Here is a 13,681-nt window from a genome sequence, read left to right on the forward strand (position 1 = left end):
GATATGAATAGTACTAGTTTGTGTTGAGTGTGGAAAAGACAGGAAGGTACAGCACCTAAATTTAGGACCATACAAGCTGCTTGCGCAAACTTTTCTCTGTGAATTAATAATGGATTGGAGGTTTAACTTATTACATTACTTAGGGGTGTGTCCTCTGACCAGTACAATCCTTATAGACACTTTAATAATACATGCTACCCTAGCTTAAGATATAGAGATACAGTGAGGGGTCTCAGTTGCCTTAGAACATAATTTCATATTACTGAAAGAGAAATTCCAAATGCATTAGCATCATGTCAGAGGTCCTTTCCAGTCTGAACCCATGTTTTCCTACTTCTTATATTCTTAAAACCATAGAGTATGTCCTCAAAAAGTGGTTTATATGATTGGGAGTTTTAAGATCTCAACTTTCAAATATGCAGTTTTCTCAAAGTAAAATGTATATATTTAACAATGTATTTGCCTAAGAAAATAAGTCCACGGTTTCCCATTTCTCCCTCTACAAAAATCCTTTTACTGATTTTGCAGAGAATGACACGCCTCTCATCTGTTTTTAATATTTTTTATCATTAGGAGACAATTATATGCTGATTTGCCAGTATCAGTCTGGATTATGTTTGTTTTTCTTGCTTACTTATTAATATTGCCCACATTCTCAGTTTGGATGATAAACTATACAGTCACCCTAACTATGGTGCATTGCCCCAGAGGGCAAATAACTGAGGCACCCTCTTATATAAATAGAAGTATTAAGGTTGATATTACAAAAGTGAATGACACTAATGACTAGATAATAAATCCTCTTGTTCAGGTTTCCCCTTATTTATTTTTAACACAATGGAAGGAAAACCTAATAGAGTTGTCAGATGATAGATTATTAAAAATAATTTTGAAGATAGATAGCTATGTAATCTTTGGCATATCGCCATTAAGAAGTTCAAAGAACTGAGAAACCTTGCTATAATGAAACAGCTTTCATTACCATCTATTTATGTGAACATGTTTTCTCAACACATACCTGAAAAAAGAAAAGAAATGTAGGAATAAAATTGATGCTGAAGACTATCTCATTCTAGTAATAAGTAATAATCACTCATGTACATGTGACAAAAGAAAATAAAAGCCCTATCAATCTCACTAAGGCTTTTATTTTTAAAAACTTAAAGTTATAATAAATATTTAACAAAGCCTAAACATAACAAATATATTTTAAATTTGTCATGTACTACTGATAATCATAATAATTCCACTGAACTTTTTAAAACAGACTCTTGTGATCATAGAAAATTGAGTTAAATTTTACTTTATATAAAAATTATATTGGATGTCTTTTTTTGTTTGTTTTTTTACATAGTAACTAATAAAGGACTTTAAAGCATAAATGTGTATTGCTTGAGGATACCAGTCTATGAAAGAAATGGACAGGATTTGTTTGGTGAAGGAGTAAAAAGAGTGATGGAATAATGCCTAACTATGAAAGAGTTTATGTTTTTGTTTTTTTAAGTGGAAGATAGTGGTGTCAACTTTATAAGGATTTAGATTTGATTACATATATTTATACTATTTTTAAAAAATATTTATTTGTTTATCTCTGGTTGCATTGGGTCTTGGTTGCTGCGTGTGGGATATCTCTAGCTGTGGCGAGCGGTGGCTACTCTTCGTTGCGGCGCATGGGCTCTATGTGTGCAGGCTTCAGTAGTTGTGGCTCACGGGCTCTAGAGCACAAACTCAGCAGTTGTGGTGCATGGGCTTAGTTGCTCCGCGGCATGTGGGATCTTCCTGGACCGGGGCTTGAACCCGTGTCCCCTGCATTGACAGGTGGATTCTTAACCACTGTGCCAGCAGGGAAGCCCCTGATTACGTATGTTTCAGTGAGTGATAAATTTAATTTTAAAATGTTTATATTGAAAAGATACGAGAAAGTTCTTGATATCAACTTAAAAGTGACCAAGGTGGCATATGGCTTTACAAAATTTTGGGGGGTGATATGGGACCAAAAAGGCATGAAGACCACTGATAGTGAATTTCACCTACTTCCCTGAGTATGCTGTGATCTCCCAGAGTGGGCTGCATGTCATTCTGTACTTGGTCTGGGCAAATTTCTCTCTAAAACTCACTCATAGGATGATTTCCTGTTCATTCTCTACGATTCAAATCAAACAAGATTTCTCTAGGAAGTCTGCTCCAGTAATTTTTGGTTTTAAGGTAGAACTGCATTTGAACTTCCCTGGCGGTCCAGTGGTTAAGACTCCGCACTTCCACTGTGGTCAGGGAAGTTCCGCATGCAGCGCGGTGTGGCAAAAAAAAAAAAAAAAAAAAAAAAAAAGGTAGAACTACATTGATTCATATACTATAACATCATCACACTTTACTGTAATTATTTGCTTACATATATTATTGGTATTAGATTGAGAATCCTGAGGGAAGTGTTTAATAGGTCTGTATAATCTCAATATCTTGTATAAAATACCCCCTGGAACATGAGTTGCTGAGTAAATGAAATCTGACGAAAATACTCTAGAAAGAAGTTACAAATAGGTTTGTGTTTCAGAGAATCACATGCATTTAAGCTGCTGTTTTTCTTCAAATCTATAGACATTAAAACCTTGTCTAAAATTGAGAAGGAAGAAATTTGCTGAAGTGATCTCTTAAATCACAATTGTTTATTTTATTTTGCACTCATCAAATTTTACCTAAATGATTATAAAGCACAATATTTTAAAACAAAGGGTATATAATATATTCTTGGATTGACTAAAGGGAATTTAAATTTTCTTCTAGCATGGCATATCAGAATTAACTTTTTTATTATTGATGATTTTATAAGTATCTTTCAGCTTCACATGTTGTATTAATGACATAATGCAAACAAATAGGATTGTTGGTGTCAAATTTTGGAAGACATCACTTTTTCACATGTGAGTTGTACTATTTTTTTATTATTTCCTGTATTCTTGAGCAGTGACATGTCCAAAACACATTTGAGTTGATTATATTTATTATTAATCACTTCGTTTTTGATATTCTTACTTCTGTGCTGTATTTTAATTTTAATATCTTTTCACTGTCAATAGTGAATGACAAATCAGCATGAATTTCAATTTTAACGTACATCATGTATCAGTAGTTTTCATAAATTGTCTAATAATCAAAGTGATTATTCATTATTTTAATTCAAAAGTCACACATTTTCTTAATAAATTTCTGCTTTTATTAAAGTCTGAAAAAATGTTAGAATTTGCTTCTCAATAAAAAAATCTAGTATTTTGTCATATCAGATTTTTAAAGTAATCTCATTAAATCTATCTGAAATTTTTCTGTTTTTTTTAAGTACATAAATTTAATGTTAGTAAAAGAAGATACACTTTCTATACTTATATGTTAGGAGATTTTAATTTTTCCTCACTTGTTTTATTGACATAGGAAGACATTTTTCACATTTGCTATAAAAATTGCATAGTTCCAACTCAGCTATCTCTCAGCTAGATCCCAAAAAGTCCGTCTGTCTCTCCATTTCACTAGGTACTAGGAGAATTGTGGTGGAAGGGAAGGCAGAGGACAGGGTAAGTCCTTGAATGGCTATACTTCCTTAATTTCATGATACATCTGCTACTGACCAGTGTGTACTTCTTATTTATATTATCCCCTGTGAGTATACCATGAACTACTAGCAGATGAACTTAGGATTTTTCTTAAACTTACGTATACATGAATTCACCATAAGAACAGTGTTTAAGAGCTGTCTAACTTCGTCCTGGATCAGGATTGCTAGCTAGCACAGTAAGAAAACATGGAATTTCTACAAAATGCACCATGCTTAAATTAAGAATGTTTGTGTTTTCACTGTTTTACTCAACCATGGTCTCTCATAACTTGATAGTGTTATATCCATCTGCCATTCTAAGGGGAAATACTTCCAGAATATATGTGGAGGTCTCACCTGCTAGAAATTTTCACTGATCAGATTTCAAGAAGCCATGTTGACAAAAATTATGCTTTTCTGTTCTTTCTAACTCCATATTCATTAAACTTATTGATGAAAACGTGCTGAACATATGTATCAAATCAGTTTATACTGTCACATTGTTACGCACTCCACAAAGTAATTTAATCTGAATAAAAATCAGGGACGGTACAAGATCCAAGAGATGAGCAGGTTGTATTTGGGAAAATGTATTAGAGCTCAAAAAAAATACATTCAGGAAATCTGCCTTTTGAGTGGATGAGTTCAGCAGTGGTGAAGGATGGTGGTTAATCATCCACATTTTTTACTTTTGTTCCTTTTTAACTCTCTGGCTGGAGTTGGAGGTTCAGTCCATGTCCTGAAAGAGAAAGTATTTCACCTGAATGAAGAATATTAAAGAACTTGAAGTACACTGTTATCTAACCCACCAAAAATGGGTATTCTCAATGAAATTGCTATTTTTGGACTCAGAAAAAAGAAAAGAAAACCTCAGCAAAAAAGTGTTTTGAGATTTTTTTTCACATTTGAAAATACTTTTCTTACAAATGTTAATTAGAAATTGAAGCAAATATCAGTGCAAGTCTTAGTTTAAGTTCATGTGAAAATTTAAGCTGTTTGTCAAATACCAACAAAATTTATAAAGAATTCTATTAAAAGTAATAGTTTATTATACATTATGTAGTCAGAAAGAATTAAGGAACAATATAGCACTACAGATTTAATTACTGCTAGACATCTTTCATAGTATGAGGCATTGATCACTAGACTACTAAGTGTAATGCTACTTTGATTATTTATGAAAGTGGCATATTCATTAATAAATACGTTTTTAATTTGTGCTGATGAAAGCTGCTGTTACAGTTGTTTTCATATATTCATTAATGAACTACTGGCAAACCATTTTAATTCTTGTAAAATAAAGCTTCAAAATGTTCCCAGCCTTTGATTTCCAACTTAAAATTGTGTAACTGAAGCAAACAGCAGTCAGCAATACAATACTGCATATTCATTGTTTATCTAAAATTCAAATTTAACTGGTATTTTTAAATTTTACTTGTTAAATCTTGCAACATTACTTAGTTTCTGTAAAATGAATTAATAAATGTGTATATTTTTCACAAAACCATATGCACTGTCCCTGTGAATTAATGATATAGAGATTTCGAGAAGCCATGTTGACAAAAGTTATGCTTTTCTGTTCTTTCTAACTCCATATTCATTAAACTTATTGATGAAAACATGCTGAACATATGTAGCAAATCAGTTGCTATTTTCAAATTAATGATATAGAGATATTTACATATATAATTTTATTATTTAACTATTGAATAGCATGCTATAACATTTACATAACTATTTATTAAGGATTTCTCTACTAAAAGCCATTTAAATATTATAAATTATTGCAGATATTGTACCACCACACAGTGAGAAAGATCTAAAAGTATATTCTTGCTCATGTTCCTTTGGATATATGGCAAATATCTCTCCAAAGTAAATATTAGAAGGCAAAGTTTAGAGTAAAAATTCAGGCCTATTTCATTTGAATAAATGCTGACTTTCCATAATGTTTAACAAAGATATAAACAATTGCAAATTCACTCTATTATCATTGTGGACTTTGACAGTAAAAAACAATAATTTATTTTAATTTGCATCCTTGTGATCCATGACATTGATTATTTTTTCAGGTTTTAATTAGTCATCTACATTTTATTCAACTCTGTTATACTGTATTTAGCTTTTTATTTATTGGTAGTTTTTAATATGTTAGATAACAATGCTCATTGTAAATATAGCAGATATTTTCTTCTGATCTGCCTCTTGCCATGTAACTTTGCGGTATCTTTTGCTTCATAGGAGTTTAAAACATTAATGTCATCAAATTTAGCAGTATTTGAAGAATTTTGAATGCTGTTTTGAAATAGAAGGTACCTGTGGTAGGCTGAATAACGATGTCCAAAGACTTCCATGCCCTAATCCCTATAAATATGTTGACTTAAATGGCAAATGGGGCTTCACAGATGTGATTAAGTCAAGAATCTTGAGGTGTGAAATTTTTTATCCTGGGTTATATGGGTGTATCTGATGTAATCACAATGGTTTTTATAAGAGAGAAGACATTATGAAACTTTTCAGAGAAAGATCTGAAGATGCTACACTGCTGATTTTGAAGACAAGGAATGCAGCGCTAGAATTTAGAAAAGGCAAGGAAAGACATTCTTTCCTGGAGCCTCTGGTGGGAGGGCAGCTCTGCAGGCACCTTGATTTCTAGTTCTATAGAACCTGTTTTGGACGTTCACCTTCAGTACAGAACGAGAATAAATTTGCATTGTTCTCAGACACCAAATTTGTGGTAATTTGTTACAGCTGCAATAGGAAACTAATACAACACCTGTTCGAAATTTATAAAATTGTCCTGTACTTTTAACAGTTCTATAGTTTTTTGTTTTTATTTTTATTTTTTTTTCTTTTGTGGTACGTGGGCCTCTCACTGTTGTGGCCTCTCCCGTTGCGGAGCACAGGCTCCGGACGCGCAGGCTCAGCAGCCATGGCTCATGGGCCCAGCCGCTCCGTGGCATGTGGGATCTTCCCGGACCAGGGCACGAACCCATGTCCTCTGCATCGGCAGGCGGACTCTCAGCCACTGCGCCACCGGGGAAGCCCTATAGTTGTTTTTCTTAATTTAAACTAGCTGTCAGTTTTGTAACGGATACATTTTGTAGCCTACATTTTCACAATTATTATTATTAATTACTTCATAATTGCTCCATTATTAATTTTTGAAAATGGCTTTCCTTCTCTAAATTAACTTTACACTGTTTAATTAACATATAGTCATCAGGTTGTTTCCAAATTCTCTTTGCTATGCCTTGGGTCTAGTTATACATCATTGTGATAATAGCACCTCTTATAAAAATTTATATCTTTTCATACTGTTTGTTTCTGGTAAGACAAAAATCCCCTCGTTTTTCTTTGACAAATGCTCTTAGTCTTATGTACATATTACAGAAAAAAAAAAGAATATTTTTGTTCCATTATTTAAAAATCGCTATTACAGTAGTAAACGCATTTTTTAACTTCCTCTTTTAAAGGAAGGATGTTTGTCCTTTTTAACTTTGAAATGAACATCAATCCTTCAACTACTTCCTCTTCTTTTTCACGGCTTTTGGAACTCCTGTTCCTAATCAATCATTAGAGCCCTGGATGTAACTGCCAGTCCTATGAATTTTAATTTATTTTTCAGTTTCTTAATTTTTATACTACTTTCTTAAAGACTTGATAAAAATCAATTTATGGTCTTAAAAATTTGGATTTTTCAGAACATGTATTTGTGGCAACATCGGATGGAGCTGGGCTCACGGTTTCCAGTGTGAGCCCTAACCAGGCTGAGAGCACAGGTGGCACACATGGTCTCCCCTCGAAAGAGGCAGCCTCAAGGTAGGTCTTTTCCTTGATTTGCCTCTTCCAAATACATTTAAGAGTTTCTGAACACAGATAATTCCCTTAATTGACTTACATGAGGGTATACATGAACTTTTATATTTGTAGCATATACTTAAGTACATCTTTTTCTTTCTTTTTGTGAACTATTTGTGTGAGTATAAATTCCAGCAGGTCCTCGTTCTGAAGTTTTTAAACCGGGATTAATATGTCATAAAATAAAGCACCCATGAAATTTTGGAATTATTCTTACTTAGGTATGATTGTATAATACAGTATTTTAAAATTTTTCTGCTTTATTAAGTGACATTTTTAGTTTTCATAATGTGTGACTTGTTTAATTTCAAAGCCACATTAGCCTAACTTTACATAATGAATTAATGAGTTAAATAAATAAGTCACGTTGACCCAGTGGATTTTAGGATTTGAACTTGTAGTGCCTTGCCATTTTCTTTTAGGTTTATTTCCTGTTCTGCCTCTATTTTGTTTGACCTCATTATTGTAAATTACAATTTAATAGGCAATAATCCATATACTATATAATCACAAATGTATTGGAGTACAGGTATTTGCACTATTAGCTTAACTTTTAAATATGTACCTTATAAATTAATGCATGCATTTATACATTATGTTATATATTTTTCTCAAACTTCCTAAAGTTATGTATATATTTTTATCTTTTCAAAGAGCCAACTTAAGTTTTAATTAATAACACTACAATTTTGATTAGCAGCAAATACCTTAATTTCTTATCATATCTTTGCAAATTTGTTACTTCCTTTTTTTTAGTTTGTTTTATTTTGTTGGTCTTTTCATAGATTCCTGATATTAAAATTTTGTCCGTTTCTTTCTAAGAAATCTACTTAAAGCTGTAATATTTTATTTGTAAACTACTTAGGCCATAACACACAAGGTATTTTTTAGTCACCTTTACTTGTCTATCATTTTCTGTTAAAATGATCAAATAGGGAAGTAGGAAAAATAGTGAATTAAACCCCATATATGCATGACACAAAGGTTCAAAAATTAATTTTTCTTCGTTGCTTTACTTGTCCTTTTTTTCCTGTAATGAATTTTAAACAAATCCGAATGGATCACACCTTGACCCATATATACTTCAATATGTGTTTTTCAGGTCATAGATAATTTTTTACCATATAACCATGATGCTGTTGTTCTGTTATCACATTTTTTTCTCATTTTCTCTGAACTGTTGTCTAGAGTGGATTTATTTTAGTAAGGATTTAAACAAGGTCCACGTACCACATTTAGTCGTTAGATGTTCTACGTCTAATTTTTTTCTTAATGTGGAAACCTGTTACATTTCCCTTTAGAACATACCACATTGTATTTCTGCTTGTTCTCTGTCATTTAACTTGTTTCTCTCTTCTCTGTATTTGCTAAAATTTGAAGTTAATTCTAGATATTTGCTTTACAAATTTGACATGAGCACTTCAAAGATATTCCTCTGAGATTCATATTGCTCTGTATCAGGAAACAGAATATTTGTTGTCCATTTTTAGAGAATCTGAGGTTCCAGTAGTGGTTCAGGAGATGACAGCCTTATGTTTCCATTCTGCAGTTCTCCATGAAGTATTCACTCAAAAATTTTATTCCTTATTATGTCTTGAAAAAATTATTTCATGAGGAATTACCAAATGTTGTTTTTCAAATTTTATCACTTTCTTCATATTTTGGCTTCTGTATACACATACATATCTGATTAGGTTCCTTTGAATTTACTTCTTACTTCTGAAAAAAAAAAAGTGTATTTTTTCCAGTTCTTTTATGATATGTGTCAGCTCTCATTTCATGCCTCCTGCCTGTCTAGATACAAAATATCAGAATTTGTTTATATTCTGATTTGTGTCCTTCCAAAGCTTGGCCAATTCTTTGAATTTCTTTTATAGAGCTTTAAATCATTAGGTTTCTGTTTCCATTTGCTTTGTGGTCACATTCTTTTGGCACCTAGTCATTTTCTATTGGAATTTTATTCGGTACGTTTTCTATTTTGTCTTCTATAAAATTTTTCGGTTTTGATTTTTATCTATTTTTTTCCCATATCTAAATGAGATGTGTCCTGAACTACAAGGAAAAGATTCACTCCAAGTATTTTAAATCTACTTTCTATATATATTTCATTTCTGTCTTTTCTATTTTTATTTCTGTTTTTATCATTCAAAAATCAAACACATAAAAATTTTAACAGTTCACAGGTAGGTATATTTGAATAGTTTATTTTTATTTTCTATTTATATTGCATTAATACATAGAGGTCATTGGATGTTACCTAGCTAATTGATCTTATTTGGAATTTCTTGAGACATTCTCTGTAGTCTGAACATATTATCTAGTGTGTAAATATATATATATTTCAAGATATGATCATAGACATCATACTTAAAACAGAATCCTATTTATGCCATTTCATCCTCTTGCACATATTTGCCAATGGAAATACTGGGAACAAGTATTCTCATTCATTTGAAGATGACCACTCTTACTCTTTGCAGACTTTTTGGATTTACATTTTGGTTTTGGTGTTTTGAACATCATGGTTTGGCCTCCTCTCTGTTGAAACAGGGGATTGTGGGAAAGCTGGCTAAGTCTTTTTTCCTCCATAAAGGGAGGCATCAGATTCCACTGCTTGACTAGGCATTTTCTTATATCTCTAGCCTGACTCTCTATGATACTCAGTCTTGGGAATAAAAGAAGGGACAGTACCAAGGACTCTCGGCAAGGACATTCATCTAGTCTACTACTTGTCACCTATAAATGAGAGTTTTTATCCCCTCTGAAGTGAAGAATACAGATTCAAGAAATACTCCAAATTCATTGTTTTGGGTATATATTGATACTTAATGTATTTCAGATATTTGCCTTCTGAAACTCAAAGCTCTGTTTCCTTTTTGGGGATATCTTATCAGTTTCTTTATTTTTATTTTTTTCAAATTATTCAGTACAAAAGAGGTAACTCTACACACAAAGTAAAGAACTGATCATTTTTAATGCTTGTTTGGCAGTTGAAAGGTTTGTTAACAGTGTCTTAAACCATGTATGTCCAAAATATTTGGATGTAGTATTGTCTAGTGTATTGTTCTAATGGTGAGAATGCTTCCTTTCTCCCAGCTAATGGCTATAAAATCTAAAATCTAATATATCAACCATGGTAAAGGGTTACATCTTTATTTACCCAATTATATTATAGTCTCAGGAACTTAAAGTTGACATTCAGTAATTTTGTAAATCTCCCTTTGTGTTGGGAATCAAGATGATGTAAATTGCACAGCTGTGTTGGTATACTGATGAGTACAGAAAGCCAGTCTACAGAGAGAATGAAGGAGACCTACTAACTGTTGTAGAGATGAGAGGTCATGTGGCTCCAGGGGGAGAGAGAGAGAGACTGATGATGTGGAAGCTTTGATCCTTGATGGATTTCCACATCTCAGTTCTCAACACTCAGGAGGTCTGAATGTACTGCCTGCCCTTGAGTTCAATGAAATACCGCTGCATCCTTTACTTGCATTCTTTTAATAAATGTCTTTCTTTTTTCTTCTTTTAGTCTATTTTTCTGGCTTAAGGCATTTAAAATTGAGTTCTCTAATGAGCCAAGATTAACCTTGACTAACATGAATATTATTTGCACCATACATTGTGGAGATTAATTTAAGACGTTGAGTGTAACACAGGTACAAGAAACAAATGATAACTTAGGTAAAAATAGCAGATTTTTCAGGCCCTTGCTGTATGAACTTTATTTTTAGCTTTACCTGTTTAATTGTATTCCTAATTCCTACTGAGTCGAATTGATTAGATGATTAACAGTTCCTCAAATCGTTTGCTACCGATGGCACGGTAATCTGTTACTATTGGAAGAAAAACAAACAAACACAAAACACTGGGGGGTGAATTTTCTGAATCAAATAAATATTATTGTAGCGCTTATATAATGCGCTCTAAGGACATAAAGATGCATTTCATTGTATTTAAAGTTTACAATTCCATATTTTATACTAAACAAACACAAATTACATGTTCAAAAAAATAAACCTCTGTGAATACTTATTACAGTTGTATAATATAAATCTGCTAAGGAACATAAGTGATTTTAGAAGATTTAAAATATGAACCCATTTTTAATACATTAGCACATTAATTGGTATCATATGTATGAATATACAGTATTATTAATTTGTTCATATATATAAGGATATCAAATATTGTGGAGGGTGCAGTATTTCTGAATTATTCAGAGCAAAGCACAGATATTATGGTCTGTCATAGCTTCAAACTGTGATTTTGCTGCTTACTAGTTCATGATTCTGGGCAAGACTTAAATCCTCTAAGTCTCAGTTTTTACATTGAGTTCTTGGAGTAATTATGTTAGTTTTATAATGTAATGTTTTTCAACATGTAGCACAGTGCCTGGCATAAAGTATATAATTGGTAACTGATTATTGTTATAAGGCAGGAGAAAAATAAGTGCAAAATTTAAGTTATACATAAATGATGATAATTGCTTCCTTAGGTATAAGGTCTCATGTGGGATTTCTGTAAGGTTACCTCTTCTGACTCAGTCTAAGTTTACCTCACACTTGGGGAAGCCACAGCTTCATGAGGGAAGCTGCCTCTCAGGCCTTCTGCCCTGAGCCCTGTCTTTGGCATACTGCTCTCAATCACTTGGGGAAGATCCTAGGAAAACAGTGCCTAGTTGTTACAACGTTTTGGCCAGAGAACCTCGCGATTCTGTCATACATACACAGAGTGATTACAAGTTCCATTATGTGTTTTCTGTTTTTTTATTATACCCGATTGATTGATTCTCTCATTGCTCTATCAGTGTGAAAAGAAGTCTTCACTCTGTTCTCTCATATGAGGCTTCTCACTCCTGCCACTTAGTTCTCCAAGGCTTCTTATTTATCATCAGCTCTCTGAGAAAAAAACAATGCTTCTCGAACGTATCAAACATGGTTTGGTTTTTAAAATAGGACTGATGACCTCTTGTGACTGCCTGTATCCTACTCTTTCTATATTGTTGACTTAAAGAAAAACACACACCGTAAGAGCTGTGAGTTTAAGTTTTATTCAGGTTCTTACTGAAGATGATAGCCTGAAAGACAGCCACTCAGGTAGCTTTGAGGAGGTGTTCCAAAGAGGTAGAGGAGAGGCCAGTTTATATATGATTTTTGTTGTTGTTGTTAAGAAATACATGCAGTCAAGGATACATCTTAGATTACTGCTAATCACAAAGAACAGATGTCTCAAGTTAATGATTTTAGTGCTTTTCTAGATATGGGAAGATGCAAGAAACTGAGGTCATTGAAATTCTTCCTGAGATGCGCATCTAACTATGTAAGGGCCTGTTTATCCAAAGTACAGAGTGCCTCATCCTGTTTTCATCCTGACTTCCTCTCAGGTTGCACTGTCAGGGGGTTATGAGTCAACCCTTATAGAACTGGGTGGTGAGGAACGCTCTTTTGTTCTTTGTTAGCAGTATCTTCACTGTAAGAATTTCCTAATTAATTCAAGGTAATTTTGGTGAAAATAGTCAGCCCATGAACCTCCAGTAATAATGATTTCTGTGTATAATGTTGTCCTGGAAGAGCATAGAAGTTGAGAGCATTTGAGTTCAAGTTTCAGGTCTGATGTTCACTAGCTGTATCACATTAACTGCTGCTTCTGTGTGTTTAGCAAGGACCCGTGCCCTGCAAATAATCCCTCGCCTTGTATACACCAAAAAAGGGAAATATTTTGATAGAGGAATGAAGCTATTAGGCAAATTATTATACTCCCTGAATCCCAACTTCTTTGCCAAAATAAGAATTTTAACTTTATAAAATTCAAGTGTATTAAGAAATAGCAGTAATTTGTGTTACAATCTTCACGTATTAAGTAAGGCTATGTTTTTCTTTGTTCTACAGCTGTGAGAGGTTTGAGAAAATATTTTGGAACTAAAAATTATTTTTTAAAAATGCTTCAATGGTTGAGAATACCGGTGTCTAGGAAAATAGTCTTATTGGTGACTGAATGATTAGATCATTTTTGTCTGTAGTTTTAGGCAGGATAAAAAGACCCTCTCAGCACTTTCCAACTATAAAACAGATGGTCTAGTTAAGACCTGCCAGATGGAGGGTATGTGACAGATAAGAAGGTACAAGACCTTGCTGTTGCCTGACTTTACTACCAAGTATATCCTTCCTCTTTCCCTCCTCAGTCAAGCCATAATTTTTTTTTTTTTTTTTTTGGTACGCGGGCCTCTCACTGTTGTGG

This window comes from Phocoena sinus, chromosome 18, assembly GCF_008692025.1.
Source record: "Phocoena sinus isolate mPhoSin1 chromosome 18, mPhoSin1.pri, whole genome shotgun sequence".
Taxonomy (NCBI): domain Eukaryota; kingdom Metazoa; phylum Chordata; class Mammalia; order Artiodactyla; family Phocoenidae; genus Phocoena; species Phocoena sinus.